Source organism: Meleagris gallopavo, chromosome 1, assembly GCF_905368555.1.
Source record: "Meleagris gallopavo chromosome 1, MGAL_WU_HG_1.1, whole genome shotgun sequence".
Taxonomy (NCBI): domain Eukaryota; kingdom Metazoa; phylum Chordata; class Aves; order Galliformes; family Phasianidae; genus Meleagris; species Meleagris gallopavo.
Window position 1 is genome coordinate 6,281,973 of NC_139404.1, and position 18,940 is coordinate 6,300,912.

General features: G+C 41.0%; 1 long non-coding RNA gene across 1 annotated transcript; it reads right to left on the minus strand.

Annotated features, from left to right (window-relative positions):
• Positions 1-7,228: 7,228 nt before the first annotated feature.
• Positions 7,229-18,931, minus strand: LOC146545190 (uncharacterized). Its single transcript, XR_014880970.1, has 4 exons — positions 18,639-18,931; positions 18,212-18,403; positions 16,847-16,925; positions 7,229-16,323 (listed from the first exon to the last, which is right to left on the minus strand). It is a non-coding gene; the product is annotated as an uncharacterized LOC146545190 (long non-coding RNA).
• Positions 18,932-18,940: the final 9 nt, after the last annotated feature.

Consider the following 18,940-nt stretch of genomic DNA (forward strand, 5'->3'; position numbering starts at 1 on the left):
GCGGGGCTCTCAACTTCTGATGCTATTTTTTACAAAAACTTGTAATGCAAGAACATTTCATGGCAAGTAGGTGAATGCAGTACTCCATTATTTCAGAGTAGATTAGATGAGCTGAATAATTATTGACTGGTTAGCCTAAGATCAATAAATCTTCTCTGCAGATATTGCCATTTTTAATGGACTTCTCCTCAGAGTTCTCTCTGATTCTAGAGGAAACATAGCTAAAGCAGTGTTACTTCTGGAAAACCTGAAAGTGGCATCCTCTGACCTGGCAAATAGCCATGCTAACAGAACTTGTAATTTCTGTGAATCTAGCAAATCTGGAGCATGTATACATGAGCATGGTAGCATTTGACATTTGTTTCATTTTGGAGAAAATGGCTAAAAGCACTGAGAGTACAAGCTTGAATCACTTATCTAAATGTTTTGTTGTTGTTTTTCTTTTCTTATGCTGAGGAAGTGTAATACAAAATAGAAATCATTTATTGCTTTATGATACATTTCAGAAAGTAACTGATTAACTAGCCTGTCAGTATCCCCAAAATCCCAAGAGAAATATTGAAGTTGGATCTGAATCATTCCAATTTAAAGTCTTAATTGTCTTATTTAAAATTTCAGAAGCTGTTAGAATATAAAAACATACTTAGCTTTCCTCAAGCTAGGGATTTGTTTCCTCCCCAAATGGCTAATTAGTTAAGATAAATGTCTTCCACAGGGAGCTCTTTGCTTCATCTAAACCATCTCGTCTCTATTGCATACATTCACAGACTATACATCATTGGTTTTGTTTCCCATATGCTCATTGTTTCCTGTTGTAATACTATAACTAGGCCGTGGAACAGTTCTAAAATCACAGCTTTCCAAGTGGCTGACAGTGATATCCTACTTGTTTTATCACTACTCCCACACACAAATCCGGCAGTATCATCACCAGTAACACTCCATGTTTATTATAGTTCTTAGTCTGAGGAATCTGTATCATTATTATTTATAATGCTTAAAAATCTACATGGCATTTCATGGATGTGCACGAGACGTTGCCTGTGTCTATGCAGGACTGTGCCTTGGGAAGCAGGTAAATCTCAATGTGTCTTTTGCAAGTTTTTGACACCTGTTATCTCTGTGCAGGCCTCAAAAGTAGTCCTTCATCTAGTCATCAATCAGCCCCAGTACAGCTTCACATGATTCCCTACCCCATTGATTTTTCTTTCATGTCACATAGGTAGGATGAGCAGTGTGGTAGAAAACCTGTCTGGGTCAAGTCCATTTGTACTTTAAATGCAAAAGCTGCAGTTTGCTTGCTGAGTGTGAACTTGAAGAGATGTAAGGCATGTTTGGGTTTCTGTTGGGCTTGGACTCACATGTATGTTACAGTCTAGACTTTTTCATTTAATTATATTCTGAGCTGGTATATCTGTTGATGAAAAGTAATGCTCAGTGATTAACCTCAGAAGATGACCTGGACTGTGTTTAAGCTCAGAAGTTGTATTAGCCTCTTACAGTTGCAACTGGAGTCATGGAAGTGAAGATACTCATGAATTACACCTCACAATGAGCAGCTTATCACATCAGGGCTGCACTTAGGGTAGATGTACTGCAGAGGATGCTGAGCATTCTGCACAGCCATTGACATTCCTTGGCAGCAGTATCACGGATCCATTGACAAAAGAACAGAGTATTAACATTCCATTTTAAAGTATCCTATTCGCTAAAACATTGCAGTCTTACCTACTGAACTTCAAAAGAGTACAAGAATTCCTAATGTAAAAAATATGAGATTTTCATCAGCAGTTATTTCTCAGTGTGCTGTGCCTTTTTTTTTTGTTTTTTTGTTTGTTTTTTTTTAGCTATGAAGCTTATGAAAATCACTCTCTTCAGTAAAAGACCATTTTAAAAAATTAAGCAGAACATACAGCATATGCACAGGATTATAGGAACCAACTGTAACGTCTTACTGAAATAAATCTCTCTGTCTTCAAGTTCTGTTAACTGTCTGCTCTTATGATACCAATGGACTCCTAGCTTAATCAGCCTTGTGAGATTTGAATCTTGCATTGGGACAACAGAATGAACTTGACGACCCCTCAAGATTCCTTCTTGGATTTCACACCTTTTCAGAATATGCTCAGCTCAGCAGGCAGTGTGCATATTGATGCCACTTTGGGTGAAAAACTATTTAGGTTCTCCCAGTGTATCTGGCTGGTGATCACAATCCCAGTAGCAGTAGGTCTTCTGCTGTCAGCAGCATGACAAGTCATAATAGAGCGGTAAGCCCTGACAGAGCAAGGTTTCAGAATGCCAATGGCTTTGAAAATAAAGACCTAGGCTTGGAATTGGCAAACATAGACTTAAAGTGCCTGAAAGTTTTGAAGCACGGTGCTTTGCTACGGACCCTAAGCCCCTTTAGACGAAACTTTAAAATTCACATAAGAACACAAGTGCTACTCTGAAGAGCTTGACTTTGACTTTACGGAATTATGCATCCTGCTAACTCAAATGAAAGCAGTTAGTTGAAGTCTGTTGGTATTAAAAATAATTTGAAAACCTGGTTTTGGCCTGTTTCTTTTTCAATTTGTGTTTGTGCTATGGCTTGGCTTGGCTTCTGTGGAGCAAGAATTTAACATATATTTTGTTGCATATGGCATTTCCAGTTCTGCTTGCAGATCACTTTTAAGGCACACGAGTTGATGTTTTTTCTGTGTCACTCAGAATACAAACCTTTTATGCACAGTCATGTCCTCTAGAGAGTGAGTGGCTCTGATCCTGCAGGTATCCAAGCAAACACTGTCTTAGACTCAAATTCAGAGTTCCACCTTTGAGGCCTGTCACTTCTAAAACCTGCTCTAATCATTACAAAGGATGTCACTCAAAATATTCGATTTGATATGAAGTGTTTATAGGACTAAGAACGATAGGTGCCAGATGGCTATTCTTTCCAGTATAACGTGGTAAAGAACATCAGTATTTTAAAAGATTAGATATACTCAGCTGCTACACCACCTGCTGCTTTTGCCTGCGTTTATTTCCCCCAAAATGAAAGTTGTGAATGACTGTGTTTCAGGTGTTACTTTCAGTCCGTCACTTGATCTTATCATCGATGTTTACAGGAGCTCAGCATCAGCCAGTTCTGCAGAACCAGTGATTGAAGCAGCGGTTTGTCTGTACGTGCATGGCAGCTTCAGCCACCTTATATTGAAACACTGCTCTGTACTGAGAAAGAGACGTGTTAAATCCAGGGATGGAAGTCTGACTCTAAGCAGGAGGCTTTGCACTTTGCTGTAATTCTTCTGGCTGCTGAAAATACTGTTTTCTGTTCCTTTTGGTTCTGATTGTTCTCTTGCCCTCATTCAGTCCCATTGCCTACAAGCTCTTTGTTTTCTGAGGATCAAGTTGTATTGATTCAAGGCTCCCTTCCTGCTTTTGGTGGCTCCTGCCATGTGAATCAGGTTGGAATGTATACAGTGCTTTCTGTTCCTGCCTGATGAAAGGGGCTATTTCTGTCCCCTCTGTCTGTCAAGAGAGATTTTCTTCATCCCTTTCTTTTTTCCCCAAATTTTCTGTCTCCTCTGGCATGTTCTTGCCTTTTTCCATTCGTCACCTTCTGTCTTATTCCTCCTGTTACTTCAGTAATTCATTTCTTTCTCTTTGTCATTTTGAAACATTGATCTAGCTTTCACTATTTTTTAGTTATCCATAAATACACATAGAATAGAACAAAGTATCATACATTTGCACACTACAACTTTTTAAAACTTTGTCTCCTTAATACCAACTAGTTTTTCAAAGAATCACAACATCACAACATCACAATGAACATCAAAACATCACAATATCAAAAGGTGTCACTTACCTGTATATGCCTTGTAGTAGAACCTTCTTGAGATCCCTTTCTAGATTGACTGGATATGACAGACTGTGCAAAATGGCTTCATTTAGAAAATGCAAGAATTAGAAAACCTGACTGAAAAAGGTGTGGTTTTATGATGGTTTGAAACATGAAATTAGGGTGTTTTCATGAATCAGTGCTAGACTCTTGTTAACCAGATTTGATCCTGCTCTCAGAGCAGAAGGGATAGGATTTGCAAAGGAAGAAGAAAAGCTATACTCAAATAATTTACTTTTCAAACCAAAGAAAGACAGAATATGGTCAGAACAGAGAAGGAAAAGGAACAGATAAGAAGACAAGATTAAGTCTTACTGGCAATGATGCACAACAAAACAGAACATTAGCTTCATCTTTTGTGTGCCTGAATATGGTTTTCCAGACAGTAGTTGGAAGATGATTGGAATAATATGTTTTTGTAAACTATGAACATCTACTGTAGAATCACATTAAGACAAGGAATGGGAATCTCGTGACACTTCTGTAGTCAGTTTTCAGAGCACAGTCACCAATATAGTTTATATCATTCACGTGTAACCATCAGAATACCAGAATAACCCAGAATTAACAGGAATTTCTTAGACACCAGCAAATTCAAAAACCTCATAAAGCTACAAGCAAATGAAAAGAGGAGCATGTAGTAAAATGTGCAGATGCTCTGAGCTGTAATAGTGGATTCTGCAAAAGGTGTAATTATTTGTCTAAGGTAGTGTGAAAGTTAAATGTTTATGACCTTTTCCATTTACTGCTGAAATAAGCAGACAGAGAAGTGTAAATGTCTGATGGAGAAGAAATATATTCAGTTTGTTTAAGTAAAGCTCCTTATAGAAGATCAATATACTTTTTTTTTTTTTTCCCAACAGCATGGTATTTACAGTATTTTCTTCCATGTTATATAGAATGTGTATGGAACAACACGAAATGGGGGATGTTTTAAAGCATGTTATTCCACCTCTGCCGTGACGCAGTCTGGGTTCGGGCAGTTCCTGTTCAGGTGAAAGCAGCATAAAGCATACCTATAAAGCTTTAACTACAGAAATAGCATGCCAGGGAAAGTGGAAGTTCTATGCCTTCATTTTTTCCCTAGCCAAGCCCAAAGGCAAAAGCAGGATGGATGGGCCAGCTGCAGGTTGGCCAAGCTCTCTCAGGATGTTAAACACCAGCAGGCATCCAAGCTCATTTCCCACGCTGGGGCCATCACATGACTGGCAGTAAGTGCCCAAATACGGGGACTGTTGGGCAATTCAGATTCCTGGCTGATGAAGAAAGTGCACTTTCTGCTGAGGCTGGTGTTTACACCAGGTCTTACTAGGAACCAGTTGCCCAATTTCATCCTGCAAAGAAGCTCAGGACAGGGAGACTGTCAGAGGCTGCCGTTACTGAAGGCAACTCAGCTGTGGCAAACAAAGCCAGCTTTACACTGTAAAGCAGTGTGAGTCTTCAAAAACCTTTGGCAGGTGCCTCTGGAGTGCTAACAAGCTTTATCCTGTCACAAAATTATTATGCAAAGAGGAGTTTTAGGGAAGATGAGGCACTAAACATCAAATAAAAGGTTGTGGGTTTTTTTTTTTTTTTTTTTTTTTTCTTAAAGGAAAGTTTCTTATAATCCAATGATTTACTGTCATATTTGGAGTTTTTGCTCCATCCCTAGCCTCAAAATAATATGCAGGGCTCAATACAAGTACACCTCAGATCGATCAACACCATTAAAGGTGGATTTTCTTAAATACTGGGTTGAGGCGAAAGTGAATTTGTGCAAGGACACACATGCCTTGAGATATATGAGTCAATCGGCTTAAAATGTTGTTTTGCTCTGACCTGACAAGGCTTGCTGTCTCTGGCAAGGCATAATCTCTTTTAATATACTACCAGGAAGGTGATGGCTCTTTGAAAATACTTCTGAACTGCAGTTTATCTTGCAGGCTGACACCTTAATAGAAACTGTGCCATCTCTTTGGGAACCCTGTTACAAGCAGCTATTAATAAGGGTTAGTGTTGATTCAGGGGAGAAATGGGTAGGGAAAGACTCTGAATCTACGTGTTACAGGTTTTGTGCAGAAGTTTTAAAAAACATGTCAAGGTTTTTAATGCTTCTGAAAACAGATATTGCCGATGGAGATACGTATTTTACTTGATAAACTCCTGAGGTTTTGTCCTAAACGTCAATATGTTTTCATAGGAGTGTGCTTCTTTTATTCATCACCGTCACCACGATTTAAAGTTGTGCATTTAAGACTCAAGTAAGCTTCTTTGCAAACACTCTTGAGAATGGGATCAAAATGGGAAGAGATTACTTGTAATCTAATTATGTTAGGTTCCATTTGAAACCCTTCAGTGTAAAAATTAAAAGAATACGACAGCTTTACGATATGCTGTAGTTCATGTGGAAATTATTTGAGCCCACATAAATGAGACAACATGTAGGAAAATGCCACATGTTGAGCATTTGCTTTAAGGAATCTTAATCTGAGGACTAGAATGGTATGGGGGACTAAAAATAAATTACAAGATCTTTACTCCCAGTGCCATTAGTGTGAAGCTAACCTTCGTTTCTTATTATTCATATCTTATTTTCACGGCTTATGTGAAAAAGCTGGTGATCGAAACTTCTGTATCAAAAAATGAAGACCAAACGTGCTGTAGGTCAGCAAGGTTGTAGCTGGAGCAGCAGTGACACCGAAGATTAGCATCCGTTCATGGGACAGACAGTGCATTTCTATTGCTAAGTGAGTGTAATTGAGAAGACAACATTCACATCACTGTGAGGGCTGAAAGGAAACTTATAATCACTAGAGACTGTTTTGGCTAATTCTGCATTTTCAGTCTTTTTAACAGCAGACAAGTGAATTAAATGAGCTCACAAAATCTTCTTGACTGGCTATACGTCCATTATTCTGAGTTACAATAAATCAGTAATTAAAGAAAAACCACAGGAACTTGATCTGTGAGCTCAGGAAATTCCTACAGAGTCCACTTATGCAGGAGAATGTTGGATTTCTCTTCATATTCTTCTCTGATTTTAGAAAATGACTCAAGCTGCAAAACTCCTGTCCTGGATTTTGCTCTCCACCACAGGACACAAATTCCAATTCACTGTGAGATTACTGATCATTTTCCAAAGCTGTTTGCAGCCCAGTTCCAAAAGTTTGGGCACCCTTGATGTGATGTTGTAGTATGGGTCTGTCTGATCACAGAACAGCACTGAGGGAATCCTCACCTTATGTGCTCTGCAACCAAAACAAACACATCTGAAACAATGAAAATACAGGTTCTGTACCAGTTACTGACCAGATGGTATTGTGAATTGTTGTAATTCATCAGCAAAACAGAGGAAGGAAGTGTTTTAAAGCAAGATTATATTATTTTCCTTAAGTTCTTATTATGAAATCTTCCTGAAGTGAACTTTCAAAACTTCAGAGGGGATGAATGAAACAGGGCAAAGCAGAGCCTCGCAGGGTAGCTGCTAAAAACAAGGGGAAAGTACAGCATGCCACTTAAATAAAGGAAGAAGTCATTAACAGTTCTCACTTTAGAAAGACATACAAAGAACAGAAATAACAGAAAAAAATAACCGGTAAATTAAAATGCGTGGTGTTTGTGTCTTCTTATTAATTACTGGAAAGCACCCGGGGTCTGCCCTCACACTGGAGGGATATAAGGCTGAAACCTGAGAAAAGAAATAAGGCAAGCAGGGACGTATTTACTAGACTGAGAGACAGCAAGATTTAACAAATAACTGCCAAAAAATTGCCTGGAGATACTTAAGAAAAAATGATGAGAAGAATGCATTTTATTTCTACTGTCATTTAAGAGACAAAATACATTTGAAAACCATGAGGAAAAAAAAAAAAAAGTGTCTTAAATGAAAATGACCCCTGACCATTGCGTTCACAGCAGTCAATAAAATACATCCTGTTTTTGTAACTCTCACACAGGCAGAGCCTGGTCTGCATACACTCTTTCCAGCCAAAAATTTGAAGCATTTCAATTAGAAGTAGGGGAAGTGATGGGAAATTTGAAGTGCTGCTCCCATTTGAGTTAAGATAAAGGGTGAAATGTGCATTTGGGAACATGAGATAGTTCATTGTACTGTCTCTCCACTACAACTGGATGATACAGAGCACTTCGAAATATTCTCTGACAAGGCCAATGTACCCATTGTGTTACTTAATTGAATGGCATACAGTTTGGCACTTAAAAGACATCCTGGACTTTCCATACAACCATGAAAATCTGTCACACAGGCTGGATCAGATTCTTCTTGATTGTTTTATTCTAGACCATTTGCTCTGGGATATAAAGGCATAATAACATTGTGTTCTGTATCAGTCCTCCCCCAGTTCCTTTCCATGAGAAGGAGGGATAGTTGGGAAGCCACACTTTGCTGTGCAGAAAGAAATATTACTGCTCTCTGTCTACCTCTGTTCTTGGTAGAAGAGCTTGGACATGCCTGAAGGCAGAGGCTCAGAGTAAGCCATATGTAAGTGGGGTCACAGTAACCACCTTTTTGTGAGACTGCTGAACTCAGCTGCACAACCTGTTCTCTGCAGAAAGTAGGAGTAGATGATCTGATCATCTTGAAGCCACCTGGGTTGGACTGATCTCACAAACTTAAGTGTTGTCTACAATGTCTGAGCCCACGTGCAAGCTAGGTGTCTGGGCTCCCATCATAGTAGCTGCAGAGCCAGACAAAGGAGTTTAGGTCATGATTCACTTCATTATAAAACAGACACTTTTATTTGATAAGATTAATCGCGCTCTAAGCTCTACTGACCAGCTTTTCATTGATTATACTGGGAAGCTACTCGATAAACACCTGCTAAGATTTAACTGTCTACTTTATAAATACCTGAGCTCAAATTCCATTTGCATTTTGAGACTCCTGATAGCACGTTTTCAAATAAGTATCTAGATGCAAGTTGGGTGTCTAAGCTGCCTTTACAGATAATGGTGATCTGATCGATGCTCAATGAATCCCGAGTGCTGTTAAGCTAACCAAATGCAGGTACCTCCACTGTCTGCAATGGGAGCTGTGACAGCCTGCTCACAAATAAACACCTACGTGCAGACACCTAAATTTAGGCATCTTAATCTGCGTGCTGAGCCTAACCATCACGTTAGGTAAATGAATTTGCTCCCAGCCAACTTTGTAGAAACACAGGTTTAAAAGTCAGATTTGAATAACTTTGATGAGGAGCAAAGGGTTTAGAAAATACAGTCTCAGGTGCATTGAGAATTAAGTAAATACTAGAATAAGAGCCAAACAGGAATCTGTTCTTTGTGTCTGGTCTCTTGTCTTTAAATACATACATACCTCCTACTCAGCTGTTCAGATAACAGAAGGATCTGCCTTTTTAGAAATAGATCAGGATCATTTGTTGTTCTTACAGTTAAAGCTGATTATCTGTTTTTGAGTAGATAAAATACACTTTGCGATCATTCATCCTTACTGAAAAGATGTTTACCTCGCATTGAAATCCGCTGTACGGTTGATACTTTCAGTTAACAATTAATCTTAATGATTCTTAGTATTTCAGTTGCAAATGAAGATCAGGGATTGCTGGGTTCTAATGCCCTCAGCTGATGACACTACGTGCCTGTGTAGCACTGAAGCTCAGCATTTGGTACTGCAGAAAAAACATCAGCACCACAATCTACTGCCAGAGACAGACCCTGTAACGAAATGTTTTCAGCGCCCATTAAGGCACACTGATACAATGACAATGAGTGTCAGACAGATACCTTGTAATCAGGCAGCACTCCAAATCTGCTCCTGTGTTCACACTGGATATTGCTGATAATTGTCCTCTTCCCCATCACATTATCATAGAAAACATAACTGGAGGGGACACTGAGATGGGCTCATCAACTGCATTCTCCTACCCCCCAGCTGGATCAGCTATAACTAAAGATTCTAAGCAGTTGTATCGATTTTTTACAATGTATTAAAGCAGTATATTCTTCTTTTCCGTTTTCTAAGCAGGATCAGACATTGTTTTATTTCCTTTTGGGACAGAAATTGTTTAGATCAAAGGAAAAAGGAGGAAAAAACACCGCCTTTTGGTCTATTCTATCTCTTGGACTGAAGGCAGATACAAATTACTTCTTTGTACAAAGAAAATATATGAGTTTCAATTTTGTTTTGTTTGGTTTCCAGCCGTCAAGTTTGGAATAACTAAAAGGTCTTAAGGATATGAAGAGAGGAATCCTTTTGTCAAAAGCCTGTCCTACTCCTAATCAAAGTAACAGGTTTGTAAAGCCAGGAATCTATTTCTGAGCAATATCATGCTATGCTCTGATCTGATAATCTAAACAGGGCCAAACTACTCCCTTGGATGCACATCAGTGTTCTGATAGCAGTAAGCAAAGCTGTAGGGGTACAGCTGAGCAGGGTATGATCACAGGCTGCTACATTTCTCATGCCTGAACCCCTCACAGTGGTGAATCAGCACAGCTATAAGAAGAAAATGGGGATTCCTCAAAGCAAATTCTAATCCCCGCATTAGAAGACACGAGCAGATGGAAGAAACAAACAGGCAGCTCAGTGTGTTACATGAAAGCTCCCTCTGCGTAGGATAACACCTGAGGTGGCCTAGAGCTGATGGAGTGCAGGAACAAGAGACAGCAGAACAGCTGTGTTTGTGCCACATGATCAGAGGCTGACTGCAGCCATGTCTGATTTAGCCAACATTAGACATGCTCTAGTTTAGCCTGTAGATAGCTAACCTTAGGTGCTAAACTTAAAGATCTGGGCCGATACTTTCAGTCTATTACTGGAAACATAATATGCAGTTAACCTGCTTGAAAAGAAACTTCAGACAGAAAAAATAAGTAAACAGCAGATGCACTGGGTGACATCTAAAATGACAGCAGACCCCTTTTCTGGTGCAGCCAAGTCTCAAATGTGAAAAAAGCAACTCATGAGAGAAGCTGCAGAGACTGGAGTGACAACCATCCCCACAACCTTTCTAGTTTGGGCTCGACTTTCCCCCATGCTTATTGGCTGTTTGTTACAGCCTCTGCCTCAAAATGTCTTTCCATCAGCCTCGCTCCACTCCTGATACTGCTGATACTCCTCATTATCTCTTCTCCTCTCTCTGTTCCATTTACATTCTCACAAGTAGTCTCACGTCACCAAAATAATGCATAACATGTTTGTTACTCAAATCACTGCCTTCACTCTGTGTGTGTAAATCAAGCTGCTTCCTCCAGGTTTGAGCTTTTTTTGGAGCAGGAATTAGAGTGTCTTGTCTGGAGGAGCTGCATCCTTTCTCAGGCAATGCACTCATGTAATAGCCATGATTTACCTTCCTAATATCCCTGTAATTGCTCTTCTGTAGATTGATTCAGACCTGAGACTACACAGATTTTATTAGTGCTGCACATCCAAAAGCTGAAAATGTAGCCTTCCTGGCCTGCGAGGCAGATCTTTTCATGTCCTTAGCAATTAAAATGAAACCTCATTCCATTGTTAACAGCCAAATTTGTATTTTCATGCAAAACGTGAAGAACCTGAAAAACCTTACAGCCACAATCAATTTGTATCAACATATTTGTTTCACCCCAGATGTCCAAATATATGCTGTTCATCTCCATGAAGGTTCTTGATGTATAGCAGTTGAGATGCCCAGGTTCCTAGAGCTGAATGTGCCAGAACCACAGAAGTCATGCACTTAGCACGGAAACACACGGGCAATAGTGATAGGGCAAGGAGGAAGCCAGTCTATGATTCTATGAAATAAGAAGAAAAAACCTGGAGTTTAAATCCAGTGCCAGCTAGAGATGTCCCTTTTTTTCTTTAGCCACCTCCAGAATTAAGCACATCAATAGTTATGAAGGAGAAATGTGGATATCATGTTTTAAAGTGAGAGATATAATAAATTACACTATTTTAAAGATATCTACCCAAATCCCCATCTTTTGCTGTATAAATCTCATTGGAAAAATGCTAGATTTAAGTAAATCAATGTCAGTGGGATTGAGTAGGGTATAAACTGGGGAAGGATTTGATTTTCTTGCCTCTGATGAGAACAGGGGGAAATCAGTGTGCTGCTGCTGCTTGTGGAACCCAAGCAAAAGTTTCTCATATAAGTAGAACGAGAAAGTGAAACTAAAAGCAAAGATAAATTAGCCAGTTGGCTGTTTAAAATGCACTGACCTCTAATGAATCAATAATGTGACTAGTTCATTATAATGTTCATTGACAAGCTCATTGCCACGTTAAGAATCTTCCAGTGCTAATCTGCTCAGCTCTCAATAATGCAGCAGCGTGGTAATGAATATCACTGGTACACCATGGTGTGACTGTGTTGTGAGAGGGTATTCTCCATGAAAACAGCAACATGATTTTAAAGGTAACTGGCATTATTTTAGCCTGCTTCCCTTTGAAATATGATCCTTCCACTTGTCTCCTGTTACATCTGACAGCAGGTTAGGGTTTGCTGTGATCTTCAGTATTGCCTGTCTTAAGAACACTGATGGCTAGATACAGAAGAGAGGCACAAATGATGGCACCTAATAGGAGAAAAGCAGCAGAGTTCACTTAGCAGTCACCTGCAGTCCCTGACCTGCCACCAAGTGCATTCTTCACATCGCAGCACATGCTGCTCAATTAACAGACAGGATGACAGGAGATGTGGAGGTGTTGTAGGGGAGTAAGAGGGGGAGTTGTAGGGGACTCAGAGCGCTAGGAACAAAGCACTACAAGTTATTTCTTCAGCAACAGAACCTGTAACGACTGTTTCCTACAGATTTGAATTCAGTACCGCACTGAAAAGTAGCACAAGTTTCCCCTTATCTAAAATCCTCTCTTTTCCAATGCTTTCATTTGACACATAACCAAACACACTGTGTTCTCAGCTTCCTTCCGTGCCCGGAGTTCCTCGTGGGGCGAAAGCAGGGCTGTGCCTGGCTCTGAGCTGTGGACACATCATGCTGCTCACTGACTCGAGATGGACAGCTGTGGATCTCAGTCCTCGGAGCAAGCATTTATTTCTTCGCAGCAAAAACTGTCCAGAAATCTTTCAGTTCCTTTCCCAACCTCCCTGTCTGCATGACTGGCAAACATCAGAATTCACTGCAGCTTCTTTTTCCTTCAAAATTAAAACTAAAATAACCTTTTACTGTTAAAACTGTCTCTTTTAATTTGTGAGTTAGCATTCTCTAAACACAGAATCGTTTTCTTTGCTCATTATATATTAATATTTCTTCTGCCTGGAAACAGGAACCATCAGCACTTTGACACAGAGAGGTACAGGATGTTTCTCCACAATATCAAACAGCTGTGTTGAATCACTCACCTCTTTCTTAGTGCCAACACACTGTGAATTTAACACGTGTGGCCTTGAGAAGATAACACAGTGCAGCACTTCCAGGCTTAGAGGCTTGGAGGCACCAGGCTGGACCACATCATTTCAGTTGGTGGGATATCATGTGCCCAACATTACAGCCCTCATTCCAGCAGCAGGGCTGGGTCTCAGCACTGGGAGCTGAGGTCCCCATTTCCATCTTCTCCATAGCACTGTGTATGTAGGATGTTGGGGGGGGATTAGACACAGCACAAGGCAGGGAAGATGTACAGCAGGTTAAATCACCTTGCAAGCGGTTAAGCCCCTTGCAAGAAATGTTTTGCCTGAGGACACCTGAAGGTAGGTTCCCCCTCCAGCCCCATCTAATACTGACAGACTACAGCTTCTCACTGAATTCGTTCTGTGACTACACTAGCTGTATAGCCAAGGCAAGTGTTATCTCCATGGAACTTTTGGCTTTGTTGGTAGTGCCCATAGGAACTCCTAACCACTAAGATTCTGTTGCTTCTCCCATACGTCTGTAAAAATCACAATCATTTGGAAGATGTTGGTATTCTTATCAGACAAAAGTCCTACTCCACTGAAAACAAATGAATATTTTCCCTGGTTATAATGCGGTATCTCTGGTGGCTTTTATAGAGAAACAAGAAAAAGAATGAAAGAATTCATAGAGCTGAAATCTGGCCAAAGGACAGGAAACAGGTGAACAGGAAGAGTCCAGAAAACTGAACGCATTTCAGTATGAGAAGAAGTCTCTGGCAGAGGGGAGGACGAGGTGGGCAGAGGGTGTAATTTTGCAGTGAGAATTGCTGTTTGCAGAACTGAATGGGAAGAAAGCCAAGCAAGCAAAGCAGCTTTTGCCAAGGAGGGAGAGCTTTTAGGCAAACAGTTGCTGTGGGCCCGTAATGGCAGCTCCAATTTATGTTTTCTTTCACAGCATCTGAATGGTTTCCCTTGGCTCCCTGTGCAATCCAGAGAAGGGAGAGGCAGCTCTGAGAGGCATTGGGAGCACTTGATGCAGGCACTGACCAGCCCTCGGGAGGAGAACACAGCTCTACTGTGTTTAGGGAGCCTTGCAAGATTAAGTATCAAAATCCAGAAACAAAAGTTACATATTCTTAGGACAGGAATGAATGCCTTCTTTTTATCATTTGTTACCCCATCCCAGGTATTTCACAGTTCTGATCATTGCTCCATCTTAAGAATCTCATAATTGGAAGGCACGTAAGAAAAATTTAATGCTAAAGCCAGGGAAATATGAATCGCTTAAATGCCTCTGAGGTGAGGACAATGAAGGATGAATAACGAGCGTGGGGAGGATGAGAGAAAAACAGCAAATGAAGAGGAGCGGGTAGAGGTCCAGTGACAAAAGGGCTTTGATCGCTGCCCCGGTCTGCGAGCTGAAGGCTGCAGACAGGCGATGCGTGGAGCAGTGCTGCCACACAGTGACTGGGAAATCGAGCACTGCAGCAGTAACGACACCAGGAGTTTTATGTTTAATTCCAAAGCCTAGCAGGACACTGCCTTGTTTGCTGAAAGAACGCTGAATGAAACCACAAGAGGCAGTGTTATTGCCAGGTAAGGACCTAACCTGAGCCTGACTGGAGCAGCAGATGCTGAGCTGCTCATCCTGCTTCAGTTTATTACAAAATATCAATAGCAGCCATAGAGTTAAGCCTCGATTCAAGTCCTTTCTCTTAGTAGAATAATCAGTAATAAATAAATAAATAAATTACTTTCTCTCAGAGAACAGAATAAGGTGTTCTGATAGTCTGATATATATTCATTCTGTAGAAGATTCTGAACTACTAGAAAGTACTCCTCAACTAGAGGAGGAATTTATGACACGCCTTTCTGTGACTATAGAAATACTTTCAAAGGGAAAAAACAAGGATAGGATCCCAGTTAAGGTTAGGCATTAAAGTCATACATGTTCCAGGAATAAGCAAAGCAACAAACCCCTAGCTTCATGCCCTTAGAAAATCCCAGCCGAAGTGAGGATTGTCTTGAAATTTCTGTTTCAGCCTTCTCTTTTCCAGGCTGAACAAACCCTGTCCCTTCAGCTTATATTCAAAGGAGAGGTGCTCCAGCCCTCGGGTCATCCTCATGGCCCTGTTCTGGACCCTCTCCACATCTTACCTATGGTGGGGTCCCACAGACTTGGATACAGTACTCTAGATGGGGCCTCATGAGGGCAGAGTAGAGAGGGACAGTCCCCTTCCCTCCTGGCCACTCCTCTTCTGATGGAACCCAGGATATCATCGGCCTTCTGGGCTGTGAGCACACACTGCTGGCTCATGTTAAGCTATAAGTCCACCAGGACCCCTAAGTTTTTCCCAGCAGAGCTACTCTCAAGTAGTTCTCCTTCCACTTTGTATACACATCTGGGATTACCATGACCCAAGTGCAAAACCTTGCACTTTGCTTTGTTGAACCTCATTATCTTGAACCTCATTAGGTTCATAAGGTCCCACTGTTTGAGTTAGCAAGGTCCCTGTGGATGGCGTCCCTTCCTTGATATAACCACAACACTCAGCTTAGTGCCATCAGCAAACTTGCTGAGGGTGCACTCCATCTCATCATCTATATCACTGATAAAGATTTTAAAGAGTACTGGACCCAAGACAGACCCCTGGAGGATACAACTCATTACAAACCTCCACCTGGACACAGAGCCATTGACCACAATCCTCAACTGTGACCTTCCAACCAATTCCTTATCCTTCAAAGACTCCACACTTCAAAGCCATATCTCTCCAATTTGGAGGTAAGGATGTGGCAGGGAATCATGTAAAAGGCTTTGTAGAAGTCCAGGTAGATGACATCAGTTGCCTTTCCTTTGTCCACCAATGCTGTCACTCCATCATAGAAGGCCACCACGTTGGTCATGCACGACCTTCCCTTGGTGAAGCCGTGCTAGCTGTCTCAGATCACACGCTCATCACTCATTGCCTTAACACGTCTTCCAGGAGGATCTGCTCCATGATCTTCCCAGGCACAGCGGTGAGGCTCATCAGCCTGTAGTTCCCTAGATTTTCCTTCCTTTCTTTCTTGTAAATGGGAGTGTTGTTGCCCTTTTTTCAGTCCCCAGGGACAAAGGAATCGTGGAAGTGTCAGCCAAGAGACTTTTGGCTAAAAAGGAATATCAAAATCTTTTGTCATCTTTTCTTCAGGCAGTCCCAGACGGCTCCACATCAGAGAAACCATCGTGCACTGATCTTTCTATTCGCTAGCAGAATGCACTAAGCAGGAAAATAAATTATTTTCCTTGGCCTGGGTATAAGAACAGGACTTTCCTCTCCCCGTTGTGGTGGAACTACTACACACCCAACAAGAATTTAAGTTGCAAAGATGCTGAACCCCTCTGGCTCCCAGAGGGATTTGAATGATTTCAGCAGTGTTGAAAATCAGGTCACAAAATCCTCTGGGAATGCCAGGTTGGTACATTTCACGAGAAATCATTTGCATGAAACTCTGCAGGCGATACGCCTGCCTCATACTCCATAGTATAGTCCCAAGTTTTCATCACAGTACTCCAATTAATGGGTAGAAGTGTCTTTAGGTATATATTTACTCATTTATGTGTGTATGCACACACACCCATGCTCACATATACACAGAGCTTCTCTTTAGCAGTTTTACATTTCAGCCTCACCTCAGCAAGGTCTGCCCATTGATATTGGCCACCACTGACCATCGAGGTGAAGCAGGAACTCCTGAGATAAACGTCATATCTGCAATCACTGAAAGTCAAGGAAATAAAGACACAAATAATTAAGCCTCATAAGGAGAGGGATTCTACATGCTGTTTTTGTTGCCTGTGCATCTTATCTGACAACATTTGAATGAGGACCCAAGAATGACTTATGACAGCTAAATGCACTTGAAATTCAAAACATTTTTTGCTAGCGCTGTGTGATACCCTGAAAAGCTTCTGTAATTTTCTAACAATGAAATTGCATTATGGCCCTTATCATTTCCCTTTTCATTTCATATAAAAAATCAATAAAGATAAAGGTTAGAAAAGCCCTGTCTGCTACTTGCAATCCCGGCTCCTGGTTGTCTCCAGTTGGAAGTGTGAGCTCAGTCCTAACTGCAGTGCTGCTAACAAATGCTATAAAAAGGAAAGCTGCCTGAAATTGGAAAAAAAAATTTCGACACTTTCTCAGAGAAGGCAGCAGTAAGTCTGTTTAAAGCACTGGGGAAACTGCAGCCAAAAAAAAAATCTGTAATGGAGGAGGGTGTGAAAGGAAACATGAGGCTGTCAATCAAAGTGGAAAAGAACAGGATTTCCAGGGAGCTGCAAATGCTATATTTAAGAGAAGCTATTTGAAGAATATGGAAAAAGTTATTTCATTGCAAATGACAGAACAAGAAAACAAAGAGAGAAAGAGAAGGAATTGGGGAAAAAACAATAAAAAAAAAAAAGAAAAGAAAAAAAAAGATTGCAATTCACCAGGCCAGCTTTAAAGATGATTGCAAGAGATTACTTGCCAGTGTTGCCCGGGAATGCAAACTCCTCCCAGAAATGGAACACATTGTGTTCTCTGTGCATTGGCCTTTGCCACACCAAGAAAGGACTCTGAGAACTGCTGTGACCAATTTAAAATGATTTATTCTTCTAAACAGGCATTTTTTTTTGCCACAGACTCATATACTAAAAGTAAATTTTGGCGAAGCACAAAGAACCATGAGAAAATGAAAAAGGGCAAGTGGAGAAAGTCCAGCCCAGACCCAACTCTCAGACCCATAAATGCCCTTCAACATTTATAAAATACTACATATTTCTACTATAGTAAAACCACAAAACCCAGCAATTGGAGGCACACTCACAAGAATGGGGACATAAAGAAGGTGGAATACAGATTATCATTTCCAGGGAACATCTGCTGGCCATAAAACCTATTTTATTTTAGAGTACCTGTGACTCTGACAGAAAACAGAGAACAAACAACGAAACCTTGACTGTGTATAAAATGTGAATTGTGAATACTTTCCTCTAGCATTTAGGAAAGGATACATGATGAGTAGGTGTGATAAGCAAGAACAGGGAATCGTGACCAGGGCATCTCCTTGAACAATGCTGGTTGGTCTTTGAGCCTGTTAACATCTCCTAGCAGATGAGATTGTTTGCTGGCTGCTGCTTCTACACAGCTGCTTCTTTCCCAGGGGACTGCCTGAGCCAGGTGTGAAGAAATAGAGGTCATCACTCCTGTGAGTAAAGCAAAATGAAAGAAGTGTGAGAGGTTCTATTGCAAAGTAACATTTTTTGGAAGAGCTATTTCAAGTAATGAGGGTCTGCAGAGAGTTCAGGTAGTGAAAGGCCGCTCTCAGGTCTCCCTGGAGCCTTCTTTTCTCCAAGCTGAACAGCCCCAGCTTTCTCAGCCTGTCCTCATAGGGGAGGTGTTCCATCCCTTGGATCTGTCACTTCCCACAGGAGAACACACCTGGAGAAGAGGACTGTACTCCCCCAATTGCAATGTGCAGGCTCGTTCTAGAGAAGAGGCTTTGCTTTTTCCTCTTATTAACTCATATGGCATAGAATAATGCAGTAAAATGTACATCTCTGATATCTTCAAAGAGATGTAGTGATAAACCTCACATCAAGCTGTACGTTGTAACGCACACAAGTTTGTTCCTCAGTGGAACCACATCATTTATTTGGTCCCTTCCACGCGTGCCATGTCCTTCCTGTGCCAGGGCCAAGAGCGGAGCGGCGTGAAGCGGAGCGGACCATCCGCTCCCTGCC